Consider the following 20,508-nt stretch of genomic DNA (forward strand, 5'->3'; position numbering starts at 1 on the left):
TGCTGCTAAAAACCATTGGCGGCACCCATGTTTTCAGTCAGTTCAGTAACCTAGTAATTTCTACAGCTGCTTCTGTTTATAAAATGCAGGTCTGAAGTCAACCTGAGTATTTTAGCGAAAGCATTCAAATGTCAGTGCTCACAATGATCAAATATCAAATTTTGACAGAATGCTCACAGATACAAGTATCTCTACAAATATAACAGCACAAATAGCTGTTTTAAGAATTACATTATGCCCGTAGATAGTGAAAAGAGCAAATATAATGAGCTTTTCAAGAATGGTCATTTTTAATGCCATATGGAAACAATGCAGAATTTAAGAAGTAAGCGTTTTCCTCCATTTTGCATAGCATATATGGGATTATAATAATTAATTCAAATAATTCAAAGTTATGTACTTTTCTCTGCAAAACACCAGACAGAACAATACTGAAAATTTTTAAAAGCACTGAGCTTTGTGCCACAATATGAAAGGTATTCCATACAGAATATTTTCTATGTGCTTTCTGTGTAAAAAACGATTATTGATTATTTGCAAGGTCTAAGCAACTGGGGGAGTCCCACATTGAAGGTCATACAGCAAATTGTACAGACATGATGACAAGTAGACAGACTGAAAGAAAGGATATCTATCCACATATTCATCCAGAATTGGACAGCAGAAACAAAACAATCCAGAATATGAAGCTATATGATAAGAAGGATTAAAATCACGATTTCTGCCCTTACGTGCTAAAAAGATTCTGATAGCTTATGATTAGACATCACAGCCAGATACAGGTATCATCAGATCAGTAATTCAATAAAGCAGTAAAAATTCAATGACAGCATAGTTACCTTTTGACCGTTACTCTCAATTAAAGCTCTAACTCTCTATTTAGATGACAGCTACTAATGTGTCATTTAAAACTAACAGCTTAGCCAGTGTTTCTCAATTATTCAGAGATTTATGTTCCCCAAAGGTGCTACTAATACAGAAAAAAAATTATCTTTGGGTACATTATCAGTACTGTTGAAAGCATAATCATATTGAAGAACTCTGAGAACAAAAGCTTGGTGTGTTTTATTATGTCAGTAAGATGGTCAGTATTTCTTATCTTACTCTCCTTGTGCATTTAAAACAGCGGCAGGAAAAGGAGGTACACAAGACAACAATAAACAAGTAGCTGTGCCACTTTGTCAGGAGAAACATCTTTAAATCTCGTCTTCAGAAGGAAATTTGTACATAGAGGTTCTGTATAAAATCAAGAGTCAAAATTATAAATTACTATTTTTAGTCCAGCAGCTAGCTCTAAAGATATCCATTCTATCATTTCCTGGCAAATTATGGCTTATTTAACACTGGTTAGAAAAGAAAGACAAGAGGGCAATTTAAAGAGGTGAGCCTTTTTTATAGATTACTTCAGTCTTCAATGTAGATGAAGATATTTCCAGAATATATATTTATGAAGTGGTTAACTTAAAGCTGTAATCCTCTGTCATTTCATGGTAGAACTGATAGGAAAGTTAAAACTTAACAGAGTTTAATAAAGCAAAATTCTCTTAGGTCATGCCTAAGTTTTCCAGGTTAATTAACAAGTTTTAGCAATATGTTGACAAATATAGGCACAGGATTTTACATTACTCTCTGTTTAACAAAAGGAAATAAACAGATTTCAGTAAACTTTACACATACCTATTTTTAGAAAAGAGCGAGCTTTAAATTGTGGAAATAATTGACTTTTTGGCAACTTATACTCAGTAGTTGACATATGGAGAGCTATATATTAGAAAAAAGTTACTTGCATTTTTTGCTTACCATAATAGATTTGTGCCAGATTGTCTTGCATTAAATTAGAGTAAGATATTTTATCTCTCTGGGCCTTGAAGTGCCTCTGGGGTAGCCCTCGACACCTACTGGTTTAGTGCTACAATGCCTAATTTCTATCTGGTGAGACTCAGAGCTTAAAAAGCAGATAATTAACTGCAGTAGGATTTGGGGTCACAGTTCAAGACACTTCTCATCAGTCATATTGCCTGTACAGCTATAGCTCCACTTCTGTTCCTACCTTGAACAAATATTACTTCTGAAGATAAGCAGCATTTATCTCACATTAAAGCAGCATTTATCTCTAAGTGCATTTAAGCCTCACCCGTGAAATATGAGGTCTAGGACACAATTTCTGCTACCAAGCAAACATATAGTCTCCTATCTCTTGTAGTCTTTGTAGAAACATCATTAAAAAGGGTCTAAGTTACTACCAAATCTATGTCTTCCACCAGATCCTGTTTACCTCGACCTTGCTTGTCAGGCCAGGCCAGGCCATAAAATTAATTTGTTTGGTACATGTTAACATGGGAAGAAACACTAAGTAAAAGAAAGGACTGTTTATGGTAAGGCTTTCAAAACTGTCTCCCATAAGATCCCTATGGAGAAGCTGATGAAATATGTGCTGGATGAGCAGACAGTGAGGTGGATTGAAAACTGTGTGACTAGACAGGCTGAGAGGGTGGTGATCAGTTGGGGGCCAATAACTACTAGCGTACCCCAGAGGTCAATACTGGGTTAAATCCTCTTTAACATCTTCATTAATGATCTGGCTGATGGGACATCAGCAAGTTTGCAGATGACACCTGAGTGGGAGGCATGACTGATATGCCAGAGGGCCATGCTGTCATTCAGAGGGCTGGAGAAATGGTTTGACAGGAATCTCATGAAGTTCAACAGGCGAAGTGCTAAGTCCCGCACCTTGGGAGGAACAGCCCCATGCATGAGTATATGCTGGGAGTTGACCAGCTGGAAAGCAGCTTGGCAGAAAAGGATTTGGGGATCTCGGTGGACACCAAGTTAACCATGAGCCAGCAATGTGTCCTTACAGCAAAGAAGGCTAAATGAATCCTCTGCTGCATTAGGAGGAGTGTTCCTAGCGCACTGAGGGAGGGGCTCTTTCCCCTCTATTCAGCCATGGTGAGGCCACACCTGGAGTACCACATCCAGTTCTGCGGTCCTGAGTCCAAGAGTGATATAGACATACTGGAGAAAGTTTACTGAGGGCCCACAAGGGTAATTATGGGACTGGAGCACCTCTAATATGAGGAAAGGCTGAGAGATCTGGGACTGTTCAGCATAGAAAAGAGAAGGCTTGGGGAGAATCTCATCAATGTATGTAAATACCTGAAGGGAGCGTGTACAGAAGACAGAGCCAGGCTCTTTTCAGTGGTGCCCAGGGACAGTACAAGAGGCAGTGGGCACAAACTGAAACACAGGAGGTCCCATCTGAACATCAGGAAACACTTTTTCACTGTGAGGGTAGCTAAGTAGTGGAATAGGTTGTCCAGAGAGGCTGTGGAGCCTCCATCCTTGGAGATATTCAAAAGCCATCTGGACATGGTCCTTGGCAACCTGTTATAGGTGGCCCTGCTTGAGAAGGGGGGTAGGACCAGATGACCTCCAGAGGTCCTGTCCAACCTGTGCCATTCACTGATTCTATGACAAAACTTTTTTACATGCAAAAATCTTCCAGAAATTAATTAATAAGAAACTATCATGACACATATCCTTACTCTATTGCATTGCTAAGCAATTTCTGCTTTCCCAATCTGAAAATAAAAGCAAAGTGAGAAGGGAAGGGAAGGGAAGGGAAGGGAAGGGAAGGGAAGGGAAGGGAAGGGAAGGGAAGGGAAGGGAAGGGAAGGGAAGGGAAGGGAAGGGAAGGGAAGGGAAGGGAAGGGAAGGGAAGGGAAGGGAAGGGAAGGGAAGGGAAGGGAAGGGAAGGGAAGGGAAGGGAAGGGAAGGGAAGGGAAGGGAAGGGAAGGGAAGGGAAGGGAAGGGAAGGGAAGGGAAGGGAAGGGGGGAAGAAGATTTTACAATAATTCCCAAACTTCTATTTATTTCTTAGTGAAGTATCACTTGCCTTTTGCAGCAATGCATGGCTTCCCCTAAGAGCTGGATGTTTTCTTAGGAAAGCTTATGATAACTAGGTGAGTTTTGGGAACAAGGCCCCCAGACTGCAAGATTCTGTTTCAATCTTGTATATGTATTTTTCTATATTTGCTTTTTGCAGACTAAGAAAATCTGTGAAATAATAGTTTTCTCCTCCTGTTTTATAAATAATTGCTTACAAATATTGCTTTTTCTTTTTTTTTTCCAGATTTCAGAGGAAGAGCCAAAAATCTAGTTTAATTATAGAGTATGTATTTTGTGATGTTTCCCTTAGCAATTTTTCTTCAAACATGAAAGATGAATATGGTTTCTCTTCATTCTGGGAGGAGAAAACAGTAGAATTCATATACTGTCCTCTATGCATTCCATCTAATTGGGCTGGGACTAGAGAAATGAGTGCTCTGCTCAGGTACAGCAGGGAGCAGAGCAATGAATCATAGCTGTGGGAAATGAAGTTCTATGATGCCTTTTCTTGTGACCCAACATTGGCCAAAACTTTAAAACAAAGCTATAAGTCCTCTAAGTAACACTGAGGGCTTGATCTAAGAACAGAATGACATTGAACTTCCGTTTTTTCTTTTTTTTTTTCTTCTTTTTTTTTTTTTCTGATTAATGTCTGTCTTCAGTTAAGATATATGTCACCTGCTCACATGGAAGGAAATCTGCTGAAACAGCTTATGGCTTTGAAGGGTATTCTTTGTCTGTTCTGCCAATCAGGATAGGAACAGTAGTGAGAGAAAGGGATAAGAAGAGTAAATTGAGAGTTTCTCTCTACTTATCTTTCTTGCAAGTTTTTAATGACATTTCCCTTCTAATGAGTGCAAATTGACAAAACACACTTTGACTTTGCCCACCACGCAATTCACTCGCAAGTATTTGGCACAAAGTAGCAAATGGATTTTACAAAAGGTAGAAACACAGTTTTTGTAGTTGGTCCATTTGCATTTGTTCTTTACCTGACAGAATGAAAGACCTATTAGTCTGAATGACTGAACCTGCATAAAAATAGAAAGATACCAAATGCTGGTATATAAATATCATGGTTCCGGGATTACTTCAGTGACTGAGCTCACACAGGAAGTTTGAACAGTTCAGTCCTCGTAGCAAAAGAACCATACGCCTGAAATCTCCGGACTGGTAGCAAATTCCAAAATGATTTGCTTTACTAGAGCACCTCCAAATAGGTGCAGATCAGAGGAGACTAGAGCATTCTGAATGAATGAATGAGGAATGGATCTCTTCACTGCCACATCACTTTTACATAATAAATGACATCATGCATGGAAAATTCTTTAAATTACAGTATCAGAACATAAGGATGAAACTTATTTAGTTCTGATCACCTAAATGTTACTTGTCTAAATCTAAATTGGCCACTATACAGATATTCATATAGTTAATGGAGGTAAAGATGGTTCCAGTTCCAGTTCATTCAGCTTATTTTGTATGCTAATTCTTGCAGGAAATGTTTTGCCCTGTAAAGGTACATATTTTCCTTACGTCCTTCCTCCTCCCTGGAGGTCACTAATTCCTGTAGATGACAGTGATCTAGATAGACCGTTTAAGTCTGGACAAATAGATTTCAGATGTCTAAGATGACAGATGAATCCCACTGTAAAAGACCAATAGCATCTGAGAAAACAGCTGTACCATTTTAGTATTTAATGCCTCATTCTTTTTGGTTGGTTTTTTTTTTTTTTTTGAAGGTCTCTATTTTTATCTACACATTTCAAGAGTGAACATTTGTATGTCACTTGAATTTACTTAAGACATTTCAAAGAACCTTACAGAGAGCTCTGAGCTATAGTTTTAATAACATTCACCAAGAAATTTGCTTTTAAGTTACTTAATTATATTTTTGTATTACTTACAAGCAAAGTAAAAACAGTTTCTCTTCAATAAAAATTAACTCTTATTGAAAGTTCTACATATGAATACATATGGAATTGAAAATCTGTAAAGATAGAAGTCATTACAAAATTTTGACCTTTGTCACATATTATAAGGATAAATGTATATGGAATATGAAACTAATGCAAAGCCTCTTGGTAATTAATATTCAAACCAATCATAAGAATGACAGGTTCTATATGCAAACGAAAGAGCTTTGAATTTTCTTTGAATGATGCCAGATATACTGGAAAAATGAATCCTCTGGTTTCCCAACACTTTCTTTGGGGTGTCTGACCACTATCCAGAACTCAGTTTGATTAGTCTGTTTTGTGCTGCATGTAATTTACAAAGAAGACCTCCTTCCATTACACAAAATGAGATGAAGAAGATACTGCATTTATGAAGCGTTGGCAGAGCTATTTTACACGTACCAGAACATAATCTTGCCCAATCAAATGGTACCTAACTGAAAACTATAAAATGAAACAGAAAGTTAACCAAAGCTCCTATTCAAGAGTACTGGGAAGTTTGTTAGATATGGATCATTAATGTAAACTACCTGAGAAGCATTACAGGGACATTGCAAGGTTGACCCTTCTCCCTCTCCAAATGGTATTTTATGTCTTTAAAATACTCCTCGATAAAACAGAACATTTATTTTCAGATTTGGGCTGTCAGAACATGAGCTGCTTAATCTTGATCATGTTCATTTAAAGCTGTTTCTAATACTTTTTTGAAGCCTAAGTTTAGTGTATATATGTGACTTATGCAATAATACTTACAACTTAGCTGATTCCTATTTAAGTGGTACTAGACATTATTAGAATCAGCAATGAGATAGACTAAAATAGTTCTGAAATAGTAATAATTGGGGGCAAGAAAGAAATTGCATACCTTAGGAAAAAACTGTTGAAAATTTAAATATACTGCATAACTTTTCTCTGCACAGTGCATGAGATGATCAAAATCAGATTATTTATTTTTAACAGATTTCAACTCTTCAGAGAACAGAATCAAAAGAATCAAAAGACCTCATGCACACCTGCCTTGGAAAACAACCTGAAAGGATGTGGTTCTACAACCATCTTTCTATAATCACGTGGCAGGAACCAAATTCAAAGGGTACATCAGGCTTTAAAGAAGCAGAGTGTTTAGCAGCTGGTCAGATTTTAAATGCAGATTTCCCTCCTGAAGGCAAAATATGTATCAAAGACATCACTACGTTTCAAAACCCATGAAATGGATCAAATGTATAACCTCTGTAAGCATTTGCTAACACTAAAAGTAATCCCTTTCTCATAAGAATATATCTAAAGTACTGTGTGCCTTTAGTGTCTTTTTTTTTTCCCTTTTTTTTTTTTTTTTCTCAGCATTCAAACCCTAAGTGACAATTATATACTGGGATAATGAATAAGTGCTGATGGATCTTCCAGGTAAGGATACATATGCTCCATTCAATAGGTTACAGAATTAAAGCCCCCTTGCCACAAACTTGCATTATGTCCTTAAGTATTTGTATCTCTGTTTCAACTGAAAAAGTATACAAAATCTCAGTCAGACAAGCATTTCTCACTTGGCTACGCAGCAGAAAAGGCTCTAATTATTAATGCCAATAAGTGCTTAGAACAAATTATGGCTTCAGGAATCCTTATTTCAGATGCAAAACAAAGAAATTGTGATCCCTCAGCTAAGCATAGTCAACAACAACAAAAATAAACGTATATTCATATTATTCTTACAGGTTGGTGAAAACTGCCATGCTCTGTAGATGTTTATTAATAGGTGAATTTGCCAAACCTGGAAATCAAAACTCAGACATATCCCTGTATTCCTACGCCAAACCTTACAACTCAGTTCCAACCTGCTGTCACCACAAATGGAACAGAATGGTAAATCCAAGCATCTGCATGATTTAGGCAATGACAAGATCAATGCTTTTTGTTTCAGGACATGCTCTATGTATCCAACAAATAACTCATGAACTCTGAATATTCATTTTTGTAGAGCTAAAGGGAAAGCCTTTTTATAAACAGCTGGATCTCTGCAAAAAAAAAGTCTCCAAACCCAGTATACAGCTTTTGCATAAGAAAATATCCAAGTGAAAAAGTTCTCAGAAGTAATCTAGTCATACAACATCAGCAGAGATAGTGGCAAAACCAATTTTGATTTCTGTGGCAATCCACATGTCTACATAAGAGGAGATCTCATTCCCCCTAGTCAGACTTCCTATTTACTTAGATCTATATACAAGTAAATGTGGTAACTTCTCAAGTTACTTACTAAGCAAGTGGTAACTTCTAAAAATGCAGCCCCATGGATATACCTATCTCCTCCATAATTTAATCACAAGCTCCAACCGGCTAAGTAGACCTCCAGCATCCAGCCTTCTCCACTGCACAACTCCATTTCCCAAATTTAGGATTACAGCCTCAGGTTCTTATCACATGTTCCAAATCCACAGCCCACAGCACAGTACCACAAGGGAATAGGAATGTCCTTGGAGGCAGTGCAGCAGGCCAGAAGGAAGGAGGAGGTGGCTGCGCTGTGAAGTAGAATCACCAATGTTTGCAGAGGTGTTGGGAAATGAAGGGCCTGATGTTTTAGCAAGGCATACAGGGAGGCAAAGAAGGTAGAAGTAGTAAAGCCAGAATACAAAAATTATTACCTCAAGATCCCCTTTTTCTTTTAACCAAAGCATTACCTGTGCATGTAGTCTTATATGTTGTCTTTTTAAATATTTCTCACAATTTTAGCTTTCTTCCTTAGCAGTTTGCTTCTCTAATTTACACTACATGGAAACCACATACCCCACCACTTTAAACAAGTAGTTTAAATAAAATAAATGCAAGGTGGGGGGGTGGAGGGAATGGGGGGGACAGAAGGTTGAGTAATTTAGTAACAGACGGACAAAAAGCCAGGAGTGAAAGAGTCTTCATGTGACAAATATCAGGCTTCATGGCAGTACAGCAGCAGTTACCGTACCAGCACATGAATAGCTTTATGCAGTTAAACTCCACAGGGCAGTGTTCCATATGTAAGAGGAAAAGTGGGAGACAAAGCTGAGGAGAAGGTTCACACACCAAAGGCAGCAGCCATCCACAACCCACTCCATTGTAGAACAGGGCTGCACAGTCTACTGCTGGCACAGTCACACTTTTTGCCACTTAATGCTGCCCAACAGTACTGGAAACACTCACAGATCTCAGGTGATTTGAGCACAAGTCACCATTCCTACTACAAGTTCTAAAAACACAGAAAAAATATTATATCTAAAAGTGCAGCATCAGATTAAATAATAAAATCTTTATTCTCCCTTCATATTTTATTCAAAGTATTTGAAAAGGAGGGACAAAAAGCCAAATTACAAATAAATTTGTCAGAAGTTGTGCTGGTTTTGGATGGGATAGAGTTTATTTTCTTCATAGTAGTTAGTATGGGGCTATATTTTGGATTTGTGCTGGAAACAGTGTTGATAATTCAGGGACATTTTTGTTATTGTTGAGGAGTGCTTACACAGGGTCAAGGCCTTTTCTGCTTCTCACCCCACCCCACCAGCGAGCAGGCTGGGGGTGCACAAGGAGCTGGGATAGGACACAGCTGGGACAGCTGAGCCCAACTGACCAAAGGGATATCCCACACCATAGGATGTTATGGCTCAGCACATAAAGCTGGAGGAAGAAGTAGAAAGGGGAGCATGTTCAGGGTTATGGCATTTTGTCTTCCCAAGTAACCATCGCACATGATGGGGCCCTGCTTTCCTGGAGATGACTGAACACCTGCCCACCCATGGGAAGTAGTGAATGAATTAATTGTTTTGCTTTGCTTGTGCACAGCTTTTGCTTCACCTATTAAACAGTCTTTATCTCAACCCATGAGTTTTCTAACTTTTATTCTTCTTATTTTCTCCCCCATCCCACCAGGGGGAAGTGAGCAAGTGGTTGTGTGATGCTTAGTTGCTGGCTGGGATTAAACCATGACAGTCCTTTTTGGTGCCCAACGTGGGGCTTAAGGGTTCAAGATAATGACAGATTTGATTGGAATGTGTAGATCGAATTTATGGCTGTTATTGCTGTTTAGCTATTAATTGGTAGACTTCTGTGCTTGCCATGCAACTTGACTGCCATGCTGTATCTCAGAGGCTAGTGCTTGCTAGCGGCTGCTGTTTGCTTTCACTGCTTGCTGTACTGCTATTGCCTTGCTCTGCTGTGCCTGGGAACATTTTGGTAACAGCAATGGGCAGGCGCCTGGGCTGGCAGATGGCCAGGGCCCCGCTGCTGTTTCTGTGCTGCTGTGCTGGACAGGCTGGAACTCCAGTGTGAACTCGAGTCAAAGAGACTGTGACCTGTGGATGAGTCCATGCGGGAGCAGGACACCCCGAAGCATCTGTGGCCATGGATAAGCCCATGCCAGAGCAGGTACATCTTGAAGCATCTGAGGCCGTGTTTACATCTGTGCTGCAGCAGGTATAGCTCTGAAGGGACTGTGGCCCAAGGATGGTCCACACTGGAGAAGATACACCTCAAAGCATCTGAGGCTGTGGATAAGTCCCTGCTGCAGCAGGTACACCTTGAGGCATCAGTGCCTGTGCATGAGGTCATGCTGGAGCACCTCAAAGCATGTGGCCATGGACAAGCCCATGACAGAGCAGGCACACCCCTGGAGGGATCGCAGCCATAGGTAAAACCACGTTGGAGCGGGCTTACTTCTAAAGGGACTGTGGCTGCGGGAAGCCCGTGCTGGAGGACATATATCAGTGAAGACATTGTGGCCCATGGAGAAGGCCACTCTGGAACAGGTACACCTCAAAGCGACTGTGGCTGTGAATAAGTCTATGACGCAGCAGGTGTGCCCCTGGAAAGACAGTGACTTACAGACAAGGCTCCACTTAGAGCAGGTACACCCCTAAGGGACTCTCTGTGGATAAATCCAAGCCAGATCAGAGGCAAGGGCTGGAGTTCATTGCAATGTTAAACCCAATGGTCTGGTCTGAAGGAATCAGGGGTGGAGATTGTAATGGATACACCCTTAAATTGTTGTAAACCATGATTTGAGCTGCATGTTATGGGATTACTAGAGCAGGAATCACCTGAACCAATGGAGGACAAGCCTTGCAAGAAGCAGTGCAAGTGCAGCAGTGACCTGACCTGGCTTTGGTGCCAAGTAACTCCACACAACACACCACCTCTCCTGTCCTGAGTGACCACCAGAACAGACGGGCCCAAAGTCACGGGCTAAATGAACACAATGGACATTTTGTGGACATTTTACAGACATTTTACAGGTATTTTATGGAGTGGTCCATAGACTAAGGGAATTATATCTGTGTATTATATCAAGGGATGGGAAGGAAGGGGTGGGTGGTTGATGAGGATGTATTGGATAGTGTGAGACCTGAGCATGATGTAAATGGTATGCAATAAGGGATAGAGAATGTGCTAGTTTTGAGTGAGCAAGTTGCTGCCTGGGGTTAAACCACGAAACCTGGACAAATGTTCGAATTATAATTAGAGTCATTCATTGCTGTTTTAATTAGCTGTAACAATGTTCACCAGTTTCTGCTCTGACGACCTCCATAAGTTATGTCTGATGCATGAGCTATGACACTAAACATTAACATGGAGCTATCTGATACTCTTCTCTGCTTTCTTCTCCAATGGGGTAGTTAGAATAGGCGCTTAGGGAAAAATATTGTTCCCATATGTAACTGGGAAAAGCAATCTCCATGTAACTCTTAGAAACAAGATTGTTACAGCTGCCAAATGGAACTAATAACTGCCCAAAGAAAAGATGAACAGTCTGGTTGTTGTGTTTTTGAAGTCTTGCAAGTACATGATCATAGCCAAAATGCATGGGTAGAGTGCTAAAGAGTGTCTATACTTCTAATTCAATTTAGCTTACTATAAAAGCAGTTCTGCAGAAAACCGTAATTATAATTACAAAGCACTGTTACACCTCTGTAGTAAAAAGATTTTCAGTATTTTCATTAAATACTTCTGTTTTCATGGTTTTCAAACTGGGCTATAACATGCACTCTGGTCATAATCTACCGCATATAATATAGGGGAAAAAAACCATTGTAATTGTAATAAAAAACTTCAAAAAAATACACAAGATTTCTTAGATACTGAAGACAAACAAACAGAAACATCCACAATTCTCTTGCCTTTTATATCCCTTTTGTAGTTCTTTTTCAGTAGTTGTCAAAAAACTCCCAAGGAGAAATATCACTAAATAAATGGAAAACTGTATAGCCTTTATCCCACAGACTGATTTAAAGAGAAAGTACCAGGGTTAATATTCAGTGTTAAATATAAGTCCACTAATGGCAGTGAAACTTTTAGCCAGTAACTTAGTAATGCAATTATTTCATTCAGATCAGACAGTTTACATGACTGCAGTTAGTATACAAATTTTATATGTTGTAATGTGCAAGAATGGTCTTATGTGCTCTAGTTGTACCTTAATACTACATTCTTTTTACCAGCAAATACAGTAGTGAGAAATAAGACAGGAAAGACACTGGAAAACAACTAAATCTTTCTACATCATTGTCCTACCTCAAAACTGGGCTTAAATCATAAAATTTTTATTAGTTGTCTCTGACATGTTTACTCCAGTAACTAGTCATTCTACTTGCTATTCTATATGTTGGAAATGTTCTCCTAGCCTTTAACATGGAAAGAATAACCATGGGTATTAACATTTTTTGACAGATCATTGGCATATCCTATAGGCATATAACATGGCAATCATATCCTATAGGTTATGCCAATTGTATAGGTTGCTATATTGGAGTATTTTTGATACACTGATATGTAGTTGATGATGCATATGTTGAACAACTTGATTTAGAGCTACTACTCCAGCTGAAATAAAATCCAGCTTTTAGAAATATTTCTAAATAGGTCAAATAATATAAAATTATATACTGGGAATTCTTTCACATAAATTTGTGAACAGAGATGTAAGAGATTGGTCTATATTTATATCAGTAAAAGAAGTCCTGTGGCAATAATTACTGCCTTGCACAAAGCCACAAGACCCCATGTATCTCTGTGTTCACCACTTCTTTCTGACCCTTTTTTTCCTAATTCTCTCTAGACAGAGAGCAACTCTAGCAATCTCTAGCACATCAGCAACATCAGAGATAGCATTGGTTTGGGCATGTTTGCACAATTTACTTATAATTCCTACATCTGGTGAGCTCTGCTTTTGTGCCATCCTTGCTATGCTCAGGTCTTACATACTGATGAAATTTCTTTGTTTATGCATAGCATACTCAATGGGAATGGGCTGGAGACCTGCAAAGAGAAAATAGAGGACCTTACATCTGCCTTCTCAGCAGTTTAAATATTTTCCTCCTAGAGAATAGTCTTTGTATCTCTAAAAAGCACCCCCCATTGCTCTTAGCATAGTTTTTAACAGTCCATTGTACCGTTCAATTTTCCCAGAGGCTGGTGCATGGTAGGGGATGTGATACACCCACCCAGTGCTGTGCTCTTTGGCCCAGGTGTCTATGAGGTTGTTTCGGAAATGAGTCCCGTTGTCTGACTCAGTTCTCTCTGGGGTGCCGTGTCGCCACAGGACTTGTTTTTCGAGACCCAGGATAGTGTTCCGGGCAGTGGCGTGGGGGACAGGATATGTTTCCAGCCAGCCAGTCGTTGTTTCTACCATTGTAAGCACATGGCACTTGCCTTGGCGGGTTTGTGGGAGTGTGATATAGTCAATTTGCCAGGCCTCCCCATATTTATATTTCAGCCATTGTCCCCCATACCTCAGAGGCTTAACCTGCTTGGCTTGCTTGATTGCAGCGCACGTTTCACATTCGTGGTTAGCCTGTGCAATAGTGTCCATGGTCAAGTCCACCCCTCGATCATGAGCCCACCTGTATGTTGAATCCCTCCCTTGATGGCCTGAGGTGTCATGGGCCCACTGAGCTAGAAATAGTTCACCCTTATGCTGCCAGTCCAGATCCACCTCAGCCACTTCAATCTTGGCAGCCTGATCTACCTGCTGGTTGTTTCAATGTTCTTCAGTGGCCCAACTCCTTGGGACGTGAGCATCCACATGACGCACCTTTACAACCAGGTTCTCTACCCGGGCAGCAATATCTTGCCACAATGTGACAGCCCAGATGGGTTTGCCTCTGCGCTGCCAGTTGCTTTGCTTCCACTGCTGTAACCAGCCCCACAGGGCATTTGCCACCATCCAGGAGTCAGTATAAAAATAGAGCACTGGCCACTTCTCCCGTTCAGCGATGTTTAAGGCCAGCTGGATGGCCTTTACCCCTGCAAACTGGCTTGATTCCCCTTCTCCTTCAGCAGTTTCTGCTACTTGTCGTGTAGGACTCCATACAGCAGCTTTCCATCTCTGGTGCTTTCCCACAAGGCGACAGGACCCATCAGTGAACAGGGCATACTGCTTCTCATTTTCTGGTAGTTTGCTATACAGTGGGGCTTCTTTAGCATGTGTCACCTCCTCCTCTGGTGATGTTCCAAAATCTTTGCCTTCTGGCCAGTCCATAATCACTTCCAAGATTCCTGGGCGACTGGGGTTTCCTACTCGAGCCTGCTGGGTGATCAGTGCAACCCATTTACTCTACGTAGCATGAGTTGCATGGTGTGTAGAGGGGACGTTTCCTTTGAACATCCAGCCCAGCACTGGCACTCAGGGTGCCAGGAGCAACTGTGCCTCAGTACCAACCACTTCTGAAGCAGCTCGAACCCCTTCATATGCTGCCAATATCTCTTTTTCAGTTGGAGTATAGCGGGCTTTGGACCCTCTGTATCCCCGACTCCAAAACCCTAGGGGTCAACATTGGGTCTCCCGTGGCACTTTCTGCCAGTGGCTCCAGGTAGGGCCATTCTCCCCGGCTGCGGTGTAGAGCACATTTTTTACATCTTGTCCTGCCTGGACTGGCCCAAGAGCTACTACATGAACTATCTCCTGTTTAATCTGTTCAAAGGCTTGTTGTTGCTCAGGGACCCATTTGAAATCATTCTTCTTCCGGGTCACCTGATAGAGAGGGCTCACAATCAGACTGTAATGTGGAATATACATTCTCCAAAAACCCACAACCCCTAAAAAACCTTGTCTTTCCTTTTTGCTACTTGGTGGAGACACGGCTGCTATTTTGTTGATCACATCCATGGGGATCTGATGACGACCATCTTGCCATTTGATTCCTCAGAACTGGATCTCTTGTGCGGGTCCCTTAACTTTACTTTGTTTTATGGCAAAACCAGCTTTCAGAAGGATTTGGACTATTTTCTGCCCTTTCTCAAAAACTTCTTCTGCTGTGTTGCCCCACATGATGATGTAATCAATATATTGAAGGTGTTCTGGAGCTTCTCCCTGTTCCAGTGCAGTCTGAATCAGTCCATGGCAAATGGTAGGGCTGTGTTTCCACCCCTGGGGCAGTCGATTCCAGGTGTACTGGATGCCCCTCCAAGTGAAAGCAAACCGTGGCTTGCACTCTGCTGCCAGAGGGATTGAGAAGAATGCATTAGCAATATCAATTGTGGCATGCCACTTGGCCGCCTTTGACTCCAGTTCGTATTGAAGTTCTAGCATGTCTGGCACAGCAGCACTCAACGGTGGAGTGACTTCACTCAGGCCACGATAGTCTACTGTTAGTCTCCACTCTCCGTTAGTTAGTCTCCCAACTGCTCCGTTGGGAGCACTCCGTTAGACTTCCGCACTGGCCATATGGGACTGTTAAAGGGTGAGTGGGTCTTACTGATGACTCCTTGGCTTTTCAGTTGGTGAATGAGCTCATGGATGGGAATCAGGGAGTCTCTGTTGGTGCGATATTGCCGCCGGTGCACTGTTGTGGTGGCGATCGGTACCTCTTGTTCTTTGACACTCAGCAACCCCACAACAGAATGGTCCTTTGAGAGGCCGGGCAAGGTAGACAGCTGTTTAATTTCCTCCATCTCCAAGGCAGCTACACCAAAAGCGCACCTGTACCCTTTTGGGTCCTTGAAATACCCTCTCCTGAGATAGTCTAAGCCAAGGATGCACGGAGCCTCTGGGACAGCCACAATGGGGTGCTTTTACCACTCATTCCGGGTTAGGCTCGCTTTGGCCTCCAATACAGTCAGCTCTTGGGATCCCCCTGTCACTCCAGCAATGCTGATGGGTTCTGCCATGGTTTGATGGCATTAAGGTGCACTGTGCACCGGTGTCCACTAAAGCTTTATACTTCTGTGGGTCAGATGTGCCAGGCCATCAGATCCACACAGTCCAGTAAACCTGGCTATCCCTTTCCTCCACCTGGATGGAGGCAGGGCCCCTCTAGTCCTGATCATGGCATTCGCAACTCACTTCCTGTAAATGTGAACCAAAAGTCTCTCTATTAAGCTCAGAAATAAAATCAGCACTTCTGCTCATCTGTCTGGGGACCTCCTCACTGGAAACTGGAGCAGCAGCTTTCCTGGAAGAACCTCCCTGGGTGACTGTTCTTCCTTGTAGCTCATGCACCTGTGCCTCTAGGGTCAAGGTAGGCTTGCCATCCCACCTCCTCATGTCCTCTCCGTGGTCAGGCAGGTAGAACCATAGGGTGCCCTGTGGTGTGTATCCTCTCCTTTGAGCCAAAAGACACTTATTCTTAACAGCTAAGACACTACTCTGTAGAGGTGGGGAGCAGGACATATCTTCTTTGAGTTGCTGGACCTCTTGGGACAGTTTCTCCACAGCAGAGACGAGCGAGGAAGAGATATTTGCTTCATAACCCTGGAGTTTATCAATCACCTCCACCACTGTTGGTGCCTTGTCATGTCTCCAGGGCACTCCATACAAACTTCCACCACATGAGTAGTGTGCACTAGGTTTCATCCCTGGACGACTGTTGATCGTCCAGGTCACCATAAATCACCTCAAGCACAGCTAATTCCCTTAGATACTGGATACCTTTCTCCATCGTTGTCCATTTTCCTAGGTGATTTGTAACATCCTTGAAGGGATACCTTTCCTTTACTCCAGACAGGAATCGCCTCCAGAGGCTGAGGGCTTGTGTCCCATTTCCAATTGCTTTGTCAACACCCCCTTCCCCAGAAAGGGATCCCAGTTGTTTGGCTTCTTTTCCCTCTAACTGCAGGCTACTGGCCCCATTATCCCAGCATCAGAGCAGCCAGGTGGCAATTTGCTCCCCTAGATGATGGCTAAAATCTTTTTGCATATCTCACAACTCACTCAAGGACAGAGATTGGGTGGTCTCTATTTCATTTATGACTTCTTCCTCCTCTCCTCATGATGGCCCTACTTTTTCATCATCCCATTCTAAATGAGTTGACGTCTGCTTCCAATATTTCGCCTTGTGTATGGGGACCACTGATACTGGCACGGGTTGATTCTCTGGCTCAGCTGCAGTGCCTGTCACGGGGGTTTGAGTAGCCACAGTGCTTGTCCTAGGGGTTTGAGCGGCCGCAGTGCCTGTCACTTTGCCTTTCAATCCAGAGACCTTCTCTTCCCCTTGGGAGCACTCAATACTGTTGAGCAGGGCTCGGTACACCTGGGCCCGACCCCAGCACGTTGCAGTTATCTGTGTCTCTCTGGAGTTCCCAGCGTAACAACATACTTTCTCCAAATATTCTACTAGTTTTTCAGGATTCTGCACTTGTTCAGGGGTGAAACTCCAAAACACTGGGGGTGCACACTGCCCTAGGTATTCGCCCATGCTATCCCACATGCCCTGCCACTCGTAACTATCGAGCCTTTGGGCAGATTTCTGGGTAATATTCTTAAGTTGCTTAGCCAAAACCAAAATAATATGCCCAAAAACTAACAATAAGTGCACCTTAACCACCCAAGGATGTTCAAGATACAAAAAGGTTGTTGTAATAAAGGTGGAGACATCATAGAAAAAAGTTGCAAACATACCATTCCATATTCCTATATGTAAAATCTCTCAGAGGAGGAGGTATAATTGCTAATTCTCTCAGTGAGGTGATATCCAAAGTACAGTAACGGTTCCAGCAAAAACCCCAAATACCAGATAAAGCTGAAAACCAGTGTTTGCATAACAAATCTTGTAGGCAAAACATTACTAATCACAGCAGGACACAGCAGACTAAACGAAATAACACCAATCTTTGACACAAACTGCAAAACTGAGAACATGCTGCTGTGACCAGCAGCTGTTATTATCTTGAACCCTTGAGCCCCACGTTGGGCACCAAAGAAGACTGTTGTGGTTTAGCCAGCAGCTCAGCCCCACAGAGTCGCTCGCTCACTCCCCCACTGGCAGGATGGGGAGAGAATCAGAAGGGTAACGCTCGTGGTTGAGATAAAAACAGTTTAACAATTAAAATTTTAAAAAAGGCAACAAAAATGCAATGGAAAGGAAAACAATGAGAGGCATGAAGCCCTGGGGCGGGGGTGGGGTGGGCAGGAGGAATGAACCACCAAAACAAACCACACTTGACGCAGCTGCTCACCACCCGCCAACCCGATGCCACCAGTCTCTGAGCCCCAACAACCCCCACGTGCCAACCTCCCCCATTAATATACTGGTCATGGTGTCACGTGGTATAGAAAAAACATCCCATTGGCCAGTCGGGGTCAGCTGCCCCGGCTGTGGCCCCGCCCCTCCCAGCCTCCCACCCACGTGGCAGAGCACGGGAAGCTGGAAAGGCCCCTGACTACTATAGGCACTAGAGTGAAGAGAATTAACCTCTTCTTAGCCAAAACCAGCACATCTGGATAACGGGATCAAGTGTAGCCTGATGAAGTTTGCTGATGACACCAAGTTGAGTGGGGAAGCAGACACTCTAGAAGGGAGAGCTGCTCTGCAGGGAGATCTGGATGGGCTGGAAGAGTGGGCCAGCAAGAACCTTATGAAGATCAACAAGGACAAGTGTAAGGTCATGCACCTGGGAAAACACAATCCAGGAATGCAGCACAGACTGGGATCCACCTGGCTGGAGAGCAGCACTGTGGAAAGGGACCTGGGGGTCCTGGTGGACAGAAAGCTCAACATGAGGGAACAGTGTGCTGCTGTGGCCAAGAAGGCCAACAGGATGCTGGGTTTCATCAAAAAGGGCATCACCAGCAGAGACAAAGAAGTCATCGTCCCACTCTGCTCAGCGCTTGTCAAGTCACACCTGGAGTACTGTGTACAGTTCTGGTCCCCGCTATACAAAAAGGATGTGGACAGGCTGGAAGGGGTCCAGAGAAGGGCCACCAAGATGGTCAAAGGACTGGGAAGCCTGCCATATGAGGATAGGCTGGGAGAGCTGGGTTTGTTCAGCCTTGGGAAAAGGAGGCTCAGAGGGGATCTCATCACTGTGTACCAGTACTTAAGGGGTAGCTACAAAGAAGAGGGAGACTCCCTTTTTACACGGAGTCACATGGAGGGGACATGGGGGAATGGACACAAGTTGCTTTTGGGGAGATTTCAGTTGGACACAAGAGGAAAATTTTTCACAGTGAGGACAGTCAGCCATTGGAATAATCTCCCCAGGGAAGTGGTTGACTCGGCCATGTCGGACACCTTTAAGAGTCGTCTGGACAGGGTGCTGGGCCATCTTGTCTAGACTGTGCTCTTCCCAGAAAGGTTGGACTAGATGATCCCGGAGGTCCCTTTCAACCTGGGATTCTGTGACTCTGTGGCTCTGTGGCTCTGTGGCTCTGTGATTCTGTGATTCTGTAAATGCTTGCCAAGAAATAAATGTGAATGACGGTGTGAATTATCTTCTGTACCAAGAATTAAAGAAAAGACTGCAACAGCTGGCATCCTCTGTGGCTACATTTGGTCTGGGCATCTCAAATTTGAAAAATGAAGGAGTAAAAAATGAGCATAATTTACACAGAGTGCATACAGAAACGTTAGCCTATCAATGGCTTGGCAGAGAAGTTTGTCTGCTTTAACTTTAAAAACAAACCATGAGTTCTGATCAGTTATCCCATCAAAATTTACCATTTCTTTCTACTAACAATCTGCAGAGAGCCTGCCTTGAAAAATCAAAATAGAATTAATAATTCATTCAATATTTAAAAAAAAAAAAACTTGTACTGTTTTAAACACACCTTTAGAGAAGATTCCAGAAACTTTAAAAACATCACTTTTGAAGACATGCCATCAACCCTTAAAAAGCAATTTCGAAAGACTGTAACTTACTCTGCAACATCTGCTGCCATCAAAGGCTGACAATATTGTTATGTATATTTTCTGACACATAATTAAAATTCAAACATCACTATAGATATATAATTCAGTTTACTTCTTTCAATTTTATAATACTTCTCAGAGGAATCTTGATGTAGTTCTTTACAGAAAATGAATAATACATTTTGTTTACATCAAGGATAAAAGAATAATTTTTCAAATTACTATGTACAAACTTCCTCCTCTATGTAGCATTTGAAAGCATCAGCTAAACTCCCCAAAAGAGAATCAGGAAGATTAGACAGAAATGACTGGAATAGCCTCTAAGGGTTTTTCTTGAAGTGGTTCTATAGTCACTCACTTTTTATTTCAGATCTTTTTCCTTGTTTTGTACTTTGATTCACATCCTAAATGCCATGCAAAAAAAAAAAAAAAAAGAAAGAAAAAAAGAAAAAAAGAAAAAAAGTGCTGTTTGCAGTGACATATTGGCCCAGGATTTTAGTCTGCAAATTATATGTAAACATTGGGAAATTCATTTTAGCTGCACTGGAGCTTCTTCTAAGATAAGCATTTAGATATTGTAT

Source organism: Phalacrocorax carbo, chromosome 3 (genome assembly GCF_963921805.1).
Source record: "Phalacrocorax carbo chromosome 3, bPhaCar2.1, whole genome shotgun sequence".
In the NCBI taxonomy this organism is placed as follows: domain Eukaryota; kingdom Metazoa; phylum Chordata; class Aves; order Suliformes; family Phalacrocoracidae; genus Phalacrocorax; species Phalacrocorax carbo.